Raw genomic sequence first — 18025 nt, forward strand, 5'->3', positions numbered from 1 at the left:
AAGTTGGCCCAGTGGCTCCTTATACTATCTTCATATTTTTAGATTTTTTTTTTTTTTTTTTACTCTTCTGATTGGGTATTTTTTGCTTCTTCGTAGCCCAAATTGTTGATTTGATTCTTGGAATCCTCTACTGTATTGTTGAATCCCTGTTAATTATTTTTTACTTTACTTAGTGTGTGCTTAATATCTGGCTGGTCCTTTTTCATGTCTTTGATGTTCTCACTAAGGTTCTTGAAAGTCTCACTAAGATCCTGGAAATTCTCACTAAGTCATTTAGCTCTCATTAAGATCCTTGAGCATCCTTATAACCATTGTTTTGAACTCTGTATTTAGTAGTCTGTTTGCTTCATTTAGTACTTTTTTGGAGATTTCTTCTGTTCTTTCATTTGTGACATGTTTCTTTGTCTCTGCATTTTGGCTGCTTCCTTGTGTTTGTTTCTATGTATTAGGTAGAGCTGCTGTGACTCCTGGAATTGGTAAAGTGGCCTTGTGTAGTTGAGTTCTGCAGGGCCCAGTGGCTCAGCCTCCTCATTCACTTGAGCTGGGCACTCTATATGTGCCCCAGTGTGAGGCTGTGTGCAGAGTCTTATTGTAGTTGAGCCTTGTTAGCTGTTGGAATCATGGGGGCAATTGATCTCCAAGCCAATTGGCTATGAGGACCAGCTGTGACTATAGTGGAAGAGCTGCTGCTGCAGAAGACATCCTTTTGGAGCAGGACTTGCTTCAGGGCTTTGGTTCTCATTGAGTCTGCCCCTTGATGTGTTCCTGGTGGATGAGCAGAGTTGTAATCTGGTATGGTCTGGAGCTTTCAAGCAGGTACACTGGCTCTGGGGCCTCCTGGGAGGTACAAAGTCAGCCATGACCTGAGGCCACTTGGTAGGAGCTACAGAAAGATACAGGGTGGAGCAAATAGTGTGAGCCATGCTTATGGAAACTGCCAGTGAGCTCTGCAATGGGGAAGGTCTCAGCATAGGAACAATTGCCCCTGGGAGCACCCCTGTCAGGGAAAAAGCTGCCCTCAAGTTCTTGCTCCAATGCCAGACAATCCAGTTCTTCCCCAAATGTCTCTGGATCCCCCTGAAGCCACTGACCTAACATTGGAGCTCAGAGTGGGTGAGTACTTTAAGAAGGACTGCCTGGGTCTTCAGCAGCCTCTGTGTCACTCAGTAACAATCCCGATGGTTTTTACAGCTCAAAGGAATGAGGAGTTCTCTTCCCAGCTCTGGAACCCTGGGCTGATGGTCTGGTGTGGGCTAGGACTACTTGCTCTTCATGAGAGGTCCGCACAGCCAAGATATCCCTCCCAATTAAGAAAACACACACACAACACCACACATGGATGTTGGACCACCCGTCTTGCATCTCTACCCCTCCTACCAGTCTCAATGTGCTTTCATCTTTACCTCGCTAGTTGTAGGAATTCCATTTAGCCAGATTTCAGACAGTTCTGAATGTTGATTATTCTGTATTTTAGTTGTAATTTTTATGTGGTTGTGGGAAGCAGCAAATACTGGTGTCTTTGTTCTCTCCTCTGGCTTGACTTCTTCAGTGTGCTGATAGTATCTTTTGAAGCAGAAGAGTTTTTTTATTTTGATGGTCTGATCTATTTTCTATTTAGTTATTTGTGCTTTTATTTTATTTTATTTTTTAAATATGTTTTTTATTTATTTCAGAGAGAAGATGAGAGACGGAACAAGATAGAAACATCAATGATGAGAGAGTCATTGATTGGTTGTCTCCTGCATGCCCCCTACTGGGCATCAAGTCTGCAACCAGGGCCATGACCCCCTGGTTCATAGGTTGACTCTCAACTACTGAGCCACACTGGCTGGGTTGATTTTTTTTTAAATTTTATTTTGTTTAAAGTACTACAAATAGTAGTACATATGTCTCCTTTTTTCCCCATTGACCTCCCGCAAGCACATGCCTTCACTTGTTCCACCCCCCCACAAGCAGTGTCTTGTGTCCTGATTTTATTTTTTTTAAGCCATTGTCTAACCAAGATCAAAAAGATTTATATCTATGTTTTCTTCTTAGAGTTTTAGTTTGTATATTAAGAACATTAATACATTTCAACTTAACTTTTAAATATGATAGGAGTAGGGATTTAATTCTTTTAGATATGAATAAAAAGACATTTGAAGTCCTTAACCAAAAGAAAGCTTAGTAGTTATACCAATATCAGATAAAGTAGGCATTTAACCAGGAATTATGACTAGAGATATAGAGCAATATTTCAAAATCATTACATATACAATTTACCAGTAAGCTAGGCCAATACTATTTCTATATGCACCTAATAACATAGCTTTAAATTATATCAAAGATAAATCAGTAGAATTAATCAATAGAATTTGATAATTTATATAAAAATCAATAAACAATTATACAATCAGAGTAGTAGGCATTAACACACTTTCTCAGTAGAAACGTAGAGAAAATATGACTAACACAATTAATATTTTATCAAATTTTCATATATATAACATTTCACCTCCCCCCCAATAAAATAGAATACAGACTCTTTTCAAATGCACATGAAATATGTATCAAAGTTGACTCTTTTCTCTATGAGAAGCCTTAATCAATTAAAAACAAGATTTAGTCAATTTTAAATTATTTAGATCACTCAAAATATAGTCTTTGATCATAATAGTCTTAATCAAGAATTCAATTACAAAAGAGATAATTAAACTTCATATAGCTTGTCAGATAAAATAGCCATATTCAAATGTATTGCTACAGGAAATCATTTAAGCATTACAGAGGATTGGGGTGGGCCATTGGGGTAGGTGTTTCCGTCTCTGAATAGAGCAAATGTAATGTTCTACTTATGAACTTTACTTCCTGTTCAGCGGCAGAAACATCTAACAGGCACTCAGCACTGAGGCACTCAGAGAAGGGCTGGTCCCTGGGCTAAAATGAGAACAAGAGAAATTTTAGCCAGAAGACTTTCTTTCATGCTCTGTCCAGGCCTGCTGTGGGCATTCATGTTCTTCTTTAGCTTCAGTACGTGTGGCCACAAACATGGGGCCTCAGCTTCCTCTTAGAGATTAAGATGGGACTATGGAAGTGGTAACTGGTGGGAATGTTAAAAGGGATAGAGGCAAGAAAATGAAACACTATGTGATTTTTTTCCCCTTTATTCTTATGTTGTAAATTAATGTATTCTTCAATAACCCATCTGAGCCATTTCAGAAGAGCAACTGTGTTTTCTCCTCTTTTTTTTTTTTTTTTTCTATAGGATTCATCATGACTGATAAAGTCACTCAAGCTCAGACTACAGTGACAATGCAGGAAGGAGAAGCTGTGACCATGGACTGCACATATGAAACCAGTTGGAGTTTTTATACTTTGCATTGGTACAAACAGCCTCCTAGTGGAGAGATGGTTTTCCTTGTTTCTCGGTACTATTCTGACCCAAATGCAAAACAGGATCGCTACTTTGTGAACTATCAAAGGGAAAAAAGTTTCATCAGCCTCACTATCTCTTCCTTACAACTGGCAGACTCAGCAAAATACCTTTGTGCTCTGGAATCCCACAGTAATAAAAATGATAGTAGAAGGTTAACAAAAACCTTTGAGCTCCATAAAAACATCCACCTGCTCAGAAGTTAGGAAAAAACCATGAACCACAGGAAGGAAGAAGGCAAGCACTGTGTGTGGTGGCACAGCTGACATCTTCTAAAGTAAAGTTCCCCTCTATTAAAAAAAAAAGAAGAAGAAGAAAAAGAAAAAAAGAATGAAAGAAAGAAAAGCCCCATAGTGAGCTCAGTGTATGAAATAGCATTGCTCTCTGGGGTTCCCAGGTATTATATTTGTAACTTGGGTTGAAATAAATCACCAAGTGCTTTTCAAATTGTTCCTAAATAGTTAGATGAATAAAACCATTTATTTCAGGAAAATCAGGAGTAGTTTTCTAATTCTCATCCTGAATTATCGACTTTCAGATTTGAATAGCACTAGAAACCATCCCATTATGTTATATATTTACATATATTTACACTAATAAAAGAGAAAGATGCTAATTGACCGTACCTTTGCTATGCCCACAATCAGGAGTGATTTGCAAATGAACCCAACTAAGATGGCAGGTAAATTTGCCTATGAAGGCTGGGCAGGCAGCCTGATTTAGCCAACAGGGTCCAGGAAGCCATTGGGACCAAGCATGGTGGCATGGATAGCACCTGATGCTGCCCGCAGGGTCCAGGGGGCGATTGGGACTGGACTGGCGGCATGGACAGCTCCTGACGCTGCCTGTGGGGTCCAGGTGGCAATCGGGACCAGGAAGGCGGCATGGACAGCCTCTCATGTCACCCGCGGAGTCCAGGCTGCAATCGGGATCAGGCAGTTCCAGCAAACAGCGCCTGACACTGCTTGCAGAGTCCAGGGGGTGATCAGGACCTGGCAAGTGGCATAGACAGCGCCTGACACTGCCCGTGGGGTCCAGGCAGGGATCAGGACCGGGAAGGTGGCATGGACAGTGCCTGACGTCGCCTGCAGGGTCTGTAGGCAGAGGTGGCCAGGGTCTCTGGGATAACTGTCAGCCCCCAGGCCACCTGAGGACACCGGTGAAGCAGGCCAGAGTTGAACATTTTAATGAAAATGGGATGCCTGTGCCTAGCCCCACTGGGCCCTGTCCCTGGATAGGAGAGGGAAGTGGGCAGTTAGGAGGCACTGGGGCTCTGAAGTGCTGGGAACAACCTGCAGGCAACCTACCAGGAAGAGGTGCTGAGCCATGAGGATGCAGAGGGCTGGCTGATAGAGGTGAGCAAAGGTGCAGGTGAGGTGGCTCTTGCCAGTGCTGAGCCGGAAAAGTGCATCGACAGCCTGATGGACAAAATTGCCTTTCTAAAGAAGGTGCATGTCCAGTATGCTCAGATCTCCATGGAGATGGATGTGTTCTCCAAGTCCCACCTCTCCACTATGCTCACCGACATCCGCACCCAGTATGAGAAGCTGGCTGCCAAGAACATGTAGAATGCCGAAGAATGGTACAAGAGCTGTTTCACCATGCTGACCGAGAGAGCTGCCAAGAGCACCTACGTGATGAGGGCCAGCGACTGCTCAAGGCCAAGACCCTGGAGATGGAAGCAAGCTGGGCCATGAAGTGCTGGGAAAGCAGCTGCAAGAGCTGGAGGATAAGCAGTATCTTAGTGCTATGCAGGACACAATCAACAAATTAGAAAATGAGTTGAGAAGCATAAATAGTGAAATGGCATGATATTTAAAAGAATACCAGGATCTCCTCAATGTGAAGATAGTTTTGGACACTGACATTGCAGCTTACAGGAAACTCTTGGAAAGTGAGGAGACCTGGCTCAGTTTCACCAGCGTGGGAAGCATAGCCAGCGGCTACTCCCAGAGTTCCCAGGTCTTTGGTGATGATCTGCCTATGGTGGTTTACAGACTGGCTCCTACTTGATGTCCACTCGCTCCTTCCCTTCTTAATACACCAGCCACCTCCAGGAGGAGCAGATCGAGGTGGAGGAGACCACTGAGGCTGCAAAAGCCAAGGAATCTAAGGATGAACCCCCTTCTGGAGGAGAAACTGAAGAGGAGGAGAAGGAGAAGGAGAGGAAGAGGAAGAGGGTGCCAAGGAAGAATTTGAGGATGCAAAGGAGGAGGAAGGAGGTGAAGGTGAAGGAGAAGATGCCCAAGAAGCTGAGGATGAGAAGAAAGATGAAGGTGCTGGGGAGGAGCAAGCAACTAAGAAGAAAGGTTGAGCCCCCCTTTCCTTAATTATTTCAGGAATAATCCTCCCCAAACCAGGTCAACCCCAGCACTAACCAAGCAGTTGAGTTCCCAATACTATATGAATTAAGAAGTCAAAATATATATAACATTCTGAGGTGACTCAGGTTGGACATTAAATGTTATGCTATGACTTTTCTCCTTATGCAGAGTATCTGTTTGCTTTCAGAGTGGCTTCCCGGCTTGCTGCCAGCCTGTACATGGTCCATGCTTAAGAGTTGAGGATCTATGACAATGTGAATAATTCAGATGTTTACAATAAAAACACATGAATACATGAATGCACTAATGTTAATGTTAAACTTCATGGAAAAAATAGTCCTTTGAATCTTTGGTGGTTAGAAATTAAAGACTTTAAATCATGTGCAATAAACAGTAAAGAACATTACACTGAATGACAAAAAAAAAAAAATGGGGGCCAGAAAATGTTCAAAGAACTGGGGAACAATTCCCAGATCAAGAAGGGAAGTCACAGGGTGTATATTATTGCTACAGGGTGTATATTATTGCTTACAATATATACAATGTAATGTATTAGATGACTTCCTATTGCATGAAGTATGTATTCTCATAGAGTAATACTGGTAGATATATTATAGTTATGGCAGTATGTCATATCCTATCTATATTAATAAAAGGGTAATGTACTAATTAGAGACCTTCCAGATGTCCTTCTAGACAAAGCCATGGTAACAGGGCCAAGGCAGAAATGGTTATGGATGATCAAGCCAGGAGGGGAGGGCAGTTGAGGGTGATCAGGCTGGTGAGGGGCACAGTTGGGGGTCAGCAGGCCAGCAGGCAGAGTGATTAGGGGAGATCAAGCAAGCAGGCAGGTGAATGGTTAGAAGCCAGGAGTCCCACATTGCAAGGGGTTTGTCCAACTGCAGGTTTAGGCCCGATCCCACAGGGGTCCCAGATTGGAGAGGATGCAGGCCAGGCTGAGAGACACCCCTCCCTCTTCCCCCGTGCAAGAAATCCATGCACTGGGCCACTAGTGTGTGTGTGTGTGTGTGTGTGTGTGTGTGTGTGTGTGTGTGTATTAAATGTATATATTTATAAATATATACATTTGTTTTTATGTTATTTTCATATTCTAATCTGAGATTAGTTTCTACATTCAAAATAAAATGTTGCCTCTGTTCATTGGGAAACTCTAGGAACTACAATGACTTGTGGCCAGTGTCTGCAAGGGCTGAAAGATTTGACAACTTTAAGTGCTACTAAGTTCCCAGAACATCTTGACCAGTTCCTAAAGCCCCCAGTTTCAGTAAGAGAAGAGAGTTCTCAATACTGCCTGAGGCCTGTTTATTCTGAAGGAGAAAGGTCAGGCACAGTGATGCTACTGAAGGAGTTAGATGAACGTTAGTCCAACAACACTGACCTCAGCAAGAGGGTCTAGGTCCTCTTGGTCAGCCTTCTATTATGTAAATGTGGTCATGGGCAGACTGGCTTCAATATATTTTTAATACATAAATACATGATTCTTGCTGGAGTCAAATAGATAAGAAGGTCACTCACCTTTTGATAGTTCTGTAAGGCCAAAAGCAGCTTTGACTAAAACAGACTATGATCATTAGAGATTCAAAATAATTCTTCCTCTTAACAAACCCAGGAAGAGAATGGGCTGAGAAAACTATTCCCTAGGAAAGGCATAGATAGCCCTTAACATGTGGCTAAAGGAGATAATGGAAGAAGACTCTCTGAGCCTGCTGAGCCAGGGAATGTGAAAAACAGTGAGCAGAGAACTCCCTGTGGAAAGCAGTCTCATCAAAATAGGGTAAGGAATGCTATTAGGAGTGCCTCCTGGAGTCACAAACTTGCTTCAGACCAAAGTTGTGTGACTCTCTTCCTTCTCCTTAGCAGGAGAACGTCATACAACACAATCCAGTAACTGTTTCATAATTGTATGTTGAGTGTGTGCAGGAAACAGTTTACATGTTTTTGTTTGTTTTCTGTTTATTTCTTTCTTCATAGTGTTTCAAAGGAGTCACATCAAGACCTGAAGAAGACGATAGGATATCAATCAGAAGGAGTCACTGGAAAGGGATCCTAAGGTATCTCTCTCAGAGAAGAACCTGCTTCTGCATGGGAGGAAGGGAGGAAATGAATTCTCAGTTGTGAGTCTGAAGGCTGACTATGGAGTGCACAATGACTGTTCACTAATATCCAGTTCCCTCTCCTTTCAGCAACCCAGGAGGATTGCAAACCTTCTGAAGATTGACACGGCCATAGGACTTGCATGGGATAAAAAATCATGACCTAGCCAACTTTGCTCAGTGGTTAGAGCATCAGCCCTCAGACTGAAGGGTCACGGCACCTACCTTGGTTGCTGGCTCAGTCTCTGGTCCAGATTGGAGTGTGAGGCAGCCAATGCATGTGTCTCACATTGATGTTTCTCTCTCTCTGCCCCCCGACCCGCTCCCTTCCATTCTCTCTAAAAAAATCAACGGGAAAAAATATATATCCTTGGGTAAGGATTAACAACAACAACAACAAAAGGAAATGTGGGTAGAAATGGCATGTATCATTTCACTTACCTTTCAATCTCTGCTTTTGCAGGTTGTGGTGATGGTTGAATTTTGTATTGATATGAAGGCTCAATTATTAGTCATCACATATTATCTAGCTGACCTGGAGGGTCACCTTGATTCAAAATTAACTACTATGTTTGTGCAAGAAATAAACAACTATTTCTTTTAACCACTGAGATTTTAAAGTAATTATGACAGCATCATCTGTCATACATAACTTGACTGAGGCACCAAACTTAATAAATACAAAAAAAAAAAAAAAGAGAGAGAGAGAAAGAAATGAATATTTTACAAGGGCAGATAATTTTTATGTTAAAACCTGAATAGAGAAATTTTTTACATATAGGATAATCTCACTCAATAAACAGAAATTCAAAACTTTTAAACAAAATATTAGTAAAAAAAAAATGGCAGAATGTATATAAGGTAATATATTATGTATTATAACCATGGCTTTAATGTAATGTTTACTCAACATTTTAAATCAAAGTAATCCACATGAATAAAAACATCATTTAATTATCTCAATAGTTACATAAATTTATAATTGTATATTAAATATTCATTCATAATAAAGAAATAAATTCCTAACAAAACTTCCTCATTTTGGTAAAGGGTATATGTTACAATCACCATTTGTCCTTGAAAACCACAGGAAAATACCACTTCTCAAATATAGCCCCTGATATGGCTTAATTAAAAAGACAAAAAATAAAAAAATAAATAGAATTGGTGAGAATATAAAGAAATAAAGGTCCTTAGACTTTATGAGTGTGTAAAATGGTGCAGCCACAATGGAAAATGGTCTGAAAGTTCTTCACATCATGAAACATAGTTATTATATGACCCAGCAATTCCCCTCCTCTGTATATACCCAAGGGAAATGAAAACATATGTGCACCCTGGCCAGTGTGGCTCAATTGGTTGAGCATTGTGCCATGCATCAAGAGGTCACTGACTCGAATCCTGGTCAGGGCACATGCCCAGGTCGTGGGCTTGATCCTCAGCAGGGGGCTTTCAGGGGACAGCCAATCGATGTTTCTCTCTCTCTCCCCCTCTCTCTCTAAAATCAATAAAAACTTATTTTTTTAAAAAGAAAACACATATGCACACAAAAATTTATCCATAAATGTTCATAACCAAAAGTTGAAATAATCCATATGTGCATCAATTGTTAAGTGAAATATGGTATAGTCATGCAATAGAATATTATTAGGCAATAAAAAGTAATGCAGTATTCATACATACTACAACATGGATGAGCCCAGAAACATTGTGCTAGATCAGAAAATCCAGTCCCAGGAGTCTATATATTATGTAAGAGTCTATATATTTATAAGAAATATGCAAAATGAGAAAATCTATAGAGACTGCTATGATCTGAATGTGTGTGTCCCCCCACCCAATGGTCTAAATGTTTGTGTTTCACCAAAATATATTAGTTGTGTCCTAAATCTGAAAGTGATGCTTTTAGATCTGGCGCACTTATAAAGAGGGTCCAAAGAAATCCTTTTCCCTTTCCACCATGTGAACACGCAGCAAGAAGGCACCATCTGTGGACCAGAAAGCAGGCTGTTACCAGACACCAAATCTGCCAGTGCTTTGATCTTGTACTTCCCATCCCCAGAACTATGAGAAATTAATTTCTGTTGTTTATAAACTACCCAATATGTAGTAATTTGTTATAACAGCATGAGTGGACTAAGACAGAGACAAAGCAGATCAGCAGTTGCCTAGAAGGAGTTTCATGGAGGGAAATGGTGAGTGACTGATCATTGGTACAGGTTCCTTTCTGGGGTCATGAAGTGTTTTTAAATTGATTGTGGTGATGATTACACAATTCTGTGAATATACTAAAACCACTAAATTGTATGCGTTAAGTGTATGTATTATCTGGTATGTGAATTATATCAAGTTTATATTATATGAAAACAAACAAAAACAAAAATTTCCACAATGTTTATTGTTATTTGGGGACTATCTTGATTGTTCATATCATCTGAATCCTGCAGTAATGAACCCTAGATAAAAATTTGTAATGTTGGTCTGACATTTACATTGCACAAATAGATGACATAATGACTCTTAGCTTTCATATTTCTTTTAGCAATCCCAATATTTCTTTCATGTATATATTTACACCAGCCTTCAATTGCTATTATTGCTTTAAGCTGGCATAACAACAATGCCTCAGGTCATCATATTCTCATACTCCCTGTCCTGGATTTGTGAATTTTTCTTTTCTTTCTTTCTTTTTTGGAAAGATGGGGAGTGAAGCTGGAATGCTGTCTATTTGAATTTTGTCCACAGGTCTAATTTTGCATTTATCTTCACTACTGGATACTTTTGTTTCATTTGTTTTCCAGAATATTGGAAGTTTTTATTTAGAATAATTTTGAGAGTCATTCCATATAAATTTTCCCAATAAATAATTAATGCATTCACCCAATAAAGTATTAGTAAGTGCTTGGTCTCTGCCAAATCCTATGCTAACCAATAAATAATGTGGCCCTCAGAACAGCTGTCAAGCATGGAAAAGAAGACACAGAGGAAAGGAAAGAAATTTGATTGAGGGGGGATTTTAAAATAGTTTCTATGAGGAAAAGGTCACAAAAATAATTCTAAACCCCCAAGTGACTGAAATAATTTAGTCTTTTTTGTTTTATCTTTATTGTTGAAAGTATTACATATGTCCTCTCTTTTGCTCCCATTGACCCCTTCTAGCCTCTCCTCCGCCCCTACCCCTGTCCCGCCTTAGGCCTTCACCACACTATTGTCTGTGTCCATGTGTTATGCATATATTCATACAAATTATTCAATTAATTTCTTCCCACCCACCCACCCATTTCTACCTTCCCTCTAAGATTCAACAATCTTTAGAATAGTTATTGTGGTACTAAACTCTTCACTAAGCCTTGCCACTAGAGGGTGGTAGCATATCGGAGATACCTATCCTTAGACAGGAAAACACCTTGAAAGATTGCGGACTGACTTGATTCCCAGTTCTAAGTAAAGGAGTTCATCTGTACAGTCACCAGAGGGGGCTATTGGAGCAGCAAACTGTTAAAGCAGTGTGAGTTACAGGTAATCATTGAGTTGTGAAAGAACTTGCTTTCATCCCCTTTCCTTCCTTGTACTTCATGATCTCACATTGAATGAGTGTCAGCCCCAAAGACATGAATGAGCCCTTTCCCAAATGCAGAGCAAAGAGCAGACCCCTCATGTGAAGAGAAGAGAGAGGTAGTTAATAGTTTAACATTAAAGGGTCAAATATGTGTTCCTATAGCAAAATAAGAAGCTTAGTTATTGTAGCACAGGAGGATGAATAATTTTAATTTTATTCTATCCCTTTTTGTTAATAATAGCCTCTTTTGAGAATAGCCAGAAGAATTCCTTTATATTTATTTCCACCTCTCTTGTCAAAAGTCTTCATTTCATTTCCCTTTCTAAGTCTTCTCTTCCTTCTATGCTTTTATCCTTAGTGTCCTCAATGCATGCTACCCGTAGGCATGAGCATGAAGATGAGAAAATGCCAGTTAAAGAGGAGATAAGTGGAATAGAAATAAGTACCATGCAAGTGATTGGTTTCTGTATTGTATCAAAATCAGAGGCATCCAAAAATGTCCATCAGGAAGATGCTCAAGACATTGTTCCAGGAGCCAATGTGGGAGACCTGACTACCAGACTCCTGGCTCTTAGACTGGGCTCTGATTGTATCTTATCCTGTCAGACTGAGCACAGCAGTATTAGACAACTATGAAACTGTTTTTGTCATACATGTTGCAAATATTGCCTTCCACAGTGGATTTCTACCTGAGCTTATGGTGGTTTGTTTTGTTGTTGTTTATTAGAAAATTTTCTAACTTTTTTAAAAATATATTTTATTGATTTTCCACAGAGAGGAAGGGAGATAGAGAGTAGAAACCTCGATGAGAGAGAAACATCGACCAGCTGCCTCCTGCACACCCACTACCGGGATGTGCCCGCAACCAAGGTACATGCCCTTGACTGGAATCGAACCTGGGACCCCTCAGTCCACAGACCAACGCTCTATCCATTGAGCCAAACCGGTTTCGGCAAATTTTCTAACTTTGGAAGTTAGATTATGTATTACTACTCCTGAGACTCACTTGATCTGGCTCAGAATATGGACAGGAATTCTCTTCTCTTACAGCCCAAGGCTAAACATAGGTAACTTGGATTGAAAGATATTTCATACCAGCTCAATGGTGGGTTTCGCCATGCACCACAAATGAGCGATCATTAATCTCTGTGGGTGATGCTACTGAGTCAGACTCACTCAGACATAGACTCTTTGATTTTGAACCTTGAAAATGATCTCAGTGCAAACCCTCTGAATTAGGACTAAACGTTGGGAAAATATTCTTGCCCTCTTTCTAAATTCATGCTTAATCCTGAGGGTGGGGTGAACGCCATCAAGAGATTGCTCTGTCTTTCACTGATGACTGCCTGGGGAACACCCATTTGAAAGCTTCCTGGTTGAGGCTGTGCTAGTGGCTGCTGTGTTGTTGTTGGGACTTCCCCAAACCTAGCATCACACTCAGATGCTGAGTTCAGAGGCCTGGAACCCCAATTTTTGCTTTAACTATGAGATCAGTCACAGGAATAACTATCCTCCTAACTTTGGGTAAGTGATCTGGGTCTGAGAAAGGATGGTTTTCATGGCTAAAGACAAAGGTGAGGTCTCTGCTGCTTTAACTTCTCCCACTGCACTTTACCACATGCTGAGAGGGAGATGCATCTATGTGTTTCCGGGCGTCTGTGAGTGGGGAGCTTTCTTTCTGCCAAGGGCCATTTGGATATTTATAACATCATTTGTGGGACATACAAAATTACCAACCTAAAAATGAGCCTGATATATTTGGTCAGGCATTTCATTTTACTCACTCCTGATGCCTTGACAGGGCCAGACCAAATGATTTATTGGCCTTATATGGCCCGCAGGCCAGATGTCCCCCACCCTTGTATGCCACTGTGAGGAATTTCTCATAGAAGATCCCCTGAATCTCACAGCTCTGAGACTGTATGTAAGCAGTTTAGGGTCCATTAAGCCTAAGGATCTAGAATATAGCAATTGATCTTTGGCCAGTGGCTCTGGATAGCTCAATAATGAAAACTAGTAACATTTATCTTGTCCTGTGTGACACACACACAAATGCTCATGTAGGGGGTGTGGCCAGAGAGGAGAGTTCAGGGGTGCTCATGAATCTGACCTTAGATGCCCCCAAACTGGACATTGCAGAGCTAATCCATTGTTTCTCAACCCCTCAGGTATTATGGGTGATGCTAAGTCCACCCAGCCAGCGGCAATGGAGAGTACTGCAGAAGAAACTGTGCGTCTGCCCTGTAACCACTCCACAATCAGTGGAAGTGAGTACATACATTGGTATCGACAGATTCCCCACCAGGGTCCAGAGTATGTGATTCATGGTTTAAAAGGCACTGACACCAAAGGAACGTTCACTCTGATCATCGCAACAGACAGAAAATCCAGTACCTTGGTCCTGCCCCATGTCACTCTGAGAGACTCCGCTGTGTACTACTGCATCGTGAGAGAGGCACAGTGGCACGTGTGGGGCTGCACCTGTGCAATATCTCCCTGGCGGAAGGAAAGCAGCAGCAGCATCTAAAGAGCCACTGCACAAGAAAGAGCACAAACCCAATGGAAGGAGAAGAAGAAGAAATGGAGAAAAAAAGAAAAAGAAGTAAAGAGAAGACTGAGAAAATCAAGGAGGAAAGAATTGAAAGGAGCCAAGAAGATGAGGAAGAAGCGCTTACTTTGAAAAGACAAAAAGCTTGAAGGATATAGAAATTCACAGTTGTGAACCTGCAATGGAAGGGAAAGGAAATGAGAATTTGCCACGACTCTGTTTTAATCAAATGTTGCTTCCTATGTAGTCTCACTAAAACAGCGAACAACCATTTGGTTGTCCTAAAGACTTTCTTTCTTTGGAACCAGTGAAGTGCCCAGGTTCTGGATATTGCATCATGTTAGGCGTTCCTCCAACTTTTCACAAATTGAAAAGAATTTCAGAAACTGAGTTATTTGTCTTCCACATTCTGCATTTTCCTATAGAACTTAAATTTTTTTAAAATCAAAGAGTAACAAACTCATTGATTTCTAAAATATTTACTATTTGCTATGAATTTAATTGTGTAACCACCACCCTCATGTACACACAAATTCTTATGTTGCATGTCTCATAGTAGTGCCCAGGTACTTTACAATGTGACCATTTTAGGAAACAGGGTTGTTATAAGATAACCAAGATAAAATCAGATGATCATGGTGAAACTTTATCCAATAAGACTTGTATCTTTATAAAAGGTCAATATAGGGTATCCCCCAAAATTGTATACACATTTTAATAGCTGATAGCTCAATTTTGAAAGTGAAATGTATTTAAATAAACACTGCTTTTATAATTATTCCAAGTGTGTACATACATTTTTTGGGACACCCTATATATGACCACACACACACACACACACACACACACACACACACACAGAGGAGACCATATGAACCTGAAGGCAGAGATCAGAATAAGGCATCTACAAGCCCAATGAGGGGCCTGGAACAAATAGATTCTTCACGCACCAGGCTCAGAAGGAAATACTGTGAAATCTCAGTGCTCAAACTTAATTCATTCTGGAAGACTGTTCAAGAAGTGATTGGTTTGAAAACTGAACCACTTTTTTTCCCATTAGAAAGGATGTAAATTGAATTAATCTGTTCCAGAGTGCCTTCTAGACCTAAAGAATCACTTTCAGTACTTGTTCCAGGAATGTCTTTCATAAGGTCAGCATGTGGCATCTTCATTTTTTCACTTATCTTTGCCTCCCAAATGCTAACACCGGTGAACTGCTTTTCATTTATCCAAATCAACAATAGTTTTTGTACTTCTTCAATTACCTGTGATTATTTCTTGAGCACTTTCACACCCTTAGCAACATCAGCACTCTTGATATCCTCTTTATATTTTACAATTGTGCTGATTATTGATTTCATCATGCCATACTTGGAAGCCAGATCAGGCACCCAAACACCTTTATCATACTTTGCAATAATTTCTTTTTTTTTAAGTTCTATCATTGTTCTCACAACTTTCCTTTCACTTTGCTGCTATCACTAACCATCTTAGAACCTATGGTGACTTACTGTTGTATTTAGTAACAATAAGCAGCAACAAAAGCTAAAAACACAAAAATATTCACAGCACAATTTCCTAAGATGTTAACAGTGCAAAGTTTAGCAGTAAACTGACTTTGTTTATTGCCTGAGATACACATGCCTGATCATACAGGTAACAGCATGAAAGGGTTGTTGGGTCAAGAACTAAAGTTCTGTTTGTCGACAGAGACATCCTCCACTCCCAACCCCCACCTCACCCCTTGAACAACTTGGTTGAGAACCGAATTATTTGAGATGGGAGACTTTTAAGAACCAAGGTATGACTGTAACCTTGCTGACAGCTTGGTTATGGACTTCTAACCTGGACTAGGAAACAATTGATTTCTGTTTTTCAAGCTACCCAGTTTGTGGTGCTTTGTCTCAGCAACCCTAACCAAGTCATATGCCATTCCAATGGGTGCCATATAAGATAGAATTCGTCTGCTTCCCTACCCCCCAGTCATGCTGTCCATCCATATCTCAGTGTCTGTAATGGTCTTCACTCTAACTGACACATCTTTTGTTCCTACTAATCCTTTGCTTAAACTGGAAGCTGCTTAGAAAAATGTTCCCTTCAGCAGGTAAAATAATGTCATTTCCATATAAATTTGAATGAAGAAAATCCATTGCTGGAAGGAGCCTCATAAGACATACTAAAGGAAGTTTTCCAGGATGAAAGGAAATAGTATCAGATGGCAATTTGGATACACATAAAGAAATACAGAGAGAAGAGGAAGATGGCAGCTAGCAGGATGGAGGTGAGGGAGAGGGTTTGAGTGAGTGAGGGGGGAAAGGAGAGTGTGTGGTGTGTATGTGTGAGTGAGGGACAGTTAAATCTGGCAGGAATTGCAGGGGCTGGCAGACTAGACTCTCCTGGACAGGGAGCACCTACCACTGCTGCAGGCACTCCCCAGGCTGTGGGGCTCAGGCACATAGCCCATGCCGTCTTAAAGGGGAGAGCAGCCTCTTCTAGGAACTCATTAGCACCACCACCTAAACAGGTCTTGGACACTGCCCACGACCCTGCAGCCACTCCAGCCAGAATCCTGCTGCCCCACCCACAGACTTGCAGACCCTAGGACTTCCACCTCCAGAGATGCATGGCTCCCGAAGCAGTAAGTGTGACTTCTCGACTCTGCAGCTGCAGATCTCCAGATACCACAGCTTTTCCAGTACATAGGCCTCCTGAGCCCGCCACTCCACAGGCTTCTCTTGGGTGCCACTGTGAATCCCTGCTGGGCACACTCTTATACAAACAAGGGAGCACTGCCCCAGTAGTAGAAATTCTGAATTCTCCCTTCCTGGATACCTGCCCACAGACACCTCCGTCATGCTGCTTCAGCGCAAGGACCTCTCTGAGTGCACCACCCTGGCAAACAGCCCTGGGGTACCTCTGTAAGCTGCCACTTGGTGTGCATGAATCCAACCAAGGGCTCAAGACACCAGCAGCAAAAATTGAGTCTTCCCACTACACAGCTGCAGACCTCTGGACACCACAGTCATGCTTTTCCAGCACACAGGCCTTCTGAGCCCAAGGCTGCAAAAGCGGATCTTGGGTGCCTCTGTGAGCCCCTCAGGACATGCTCATATCCAAACAAGGGCACACAGGCCCAGGAGTAGAAATTCGTACTTCCCCCCTCTCCTGGCTGCCTGCTCACAGACACCTTGATCATGTGGCTTCAGTACAAGGGCACCTCTGAGTGCATGAGTGCTCCACCTTGGCAAACAGACCATGGGTGCCTCTGTGAGACACACACAAATCCAGCCCCAGCAGCAAAAACTGAGTCTTCCCACTCCACAGCTCCAGACACCGACACGCCAAGAAATCTATGGCATTTTTATACACCAATAGTGAACTTGTAGAAAGAGAGATTTTAAAAAAAAATCCCATTTACCATCGCACCAAAAAAATTAAGATACCTAGAAATAAACTTAAGTAAGGAGGTAAAAGACCTGTACTCAGAAAACTACTGGACACTGAAAAAAAGAAATATAGGAAGACATAAAAAGATGGAAGAACATACCATGTTCATGGATTGGTAGGATCAACATCATTAAAGTGTCCATACTATCCAAAGCAATCTATAGATTTAATGCACTTCCCATTAAAATACCAAAGGCATATTTCACAGACCTAGAACGAACTCTCCAAAAATTCATCTGGAATGAAAAAAGACCCTGAGTAACTGCAACAATCCTGAGAAAGAAGAACAAAGTAGAAGGGATCTCAATACCAGATATCAAGGTATATTACAAAGCCACTGTTCTCAAAACAGCCTGGTACTGGCACAAGAACAGACATATACCAGTAGACCAATGGATAGAGAACCCAGGAATTGACCCAAACCACAATGCTCAATTATATTTGACAAAGGAGGCAAGAGCATACAATGGAGTGGAGACAGTCTCTTCAATAAATGGTATTGGGAAAATTGGACAGATACATGCAAAAAATGAAACTAGACCACCAACTTACACCATTCAAAAAATAAATAAATAAACTCAAAATGGATAAAGGACTTAAACGTAAGATGGGAAACCATAA

General features: G+C 41.1%; 1 pseudogene and 1 gene segment (V, D, J or C); both read left to right on the plus strand.

The window, feature by feature from the left end:
- Positions 1-18025, plus strand: part of LOC311611518 (T cell receptor delta constant-like) — a 312126-nt gene that overhangs the window by 64360 nt on the left and 229741 nt on the right.
- Positions 1035-5801, plus strand: LOC311612042 (neurofilament light polypeptide-like; annotated as a pseudogene). The gene is made up of 3 exons: positions 1035-1113; positions 3245-3566; positions 4692-5801. The product of its transcript is annotated as a neurofilament light polypeptide-like (transcript).

The sequence above is a fragment of the Pipistrellus hanaki genome, assembly GCF_964339955.1.
Source record: "Pipistrellus hanaki genome assembly, chromosome: 1".
In the NCBI taxonomy this organism is placed as follows: Eukaryota; Metazoa; Chordata; class Mammalia; order Chiroptera; family Vespertilionidae; genus Pipistrellus; species Pipistrellus hanaki.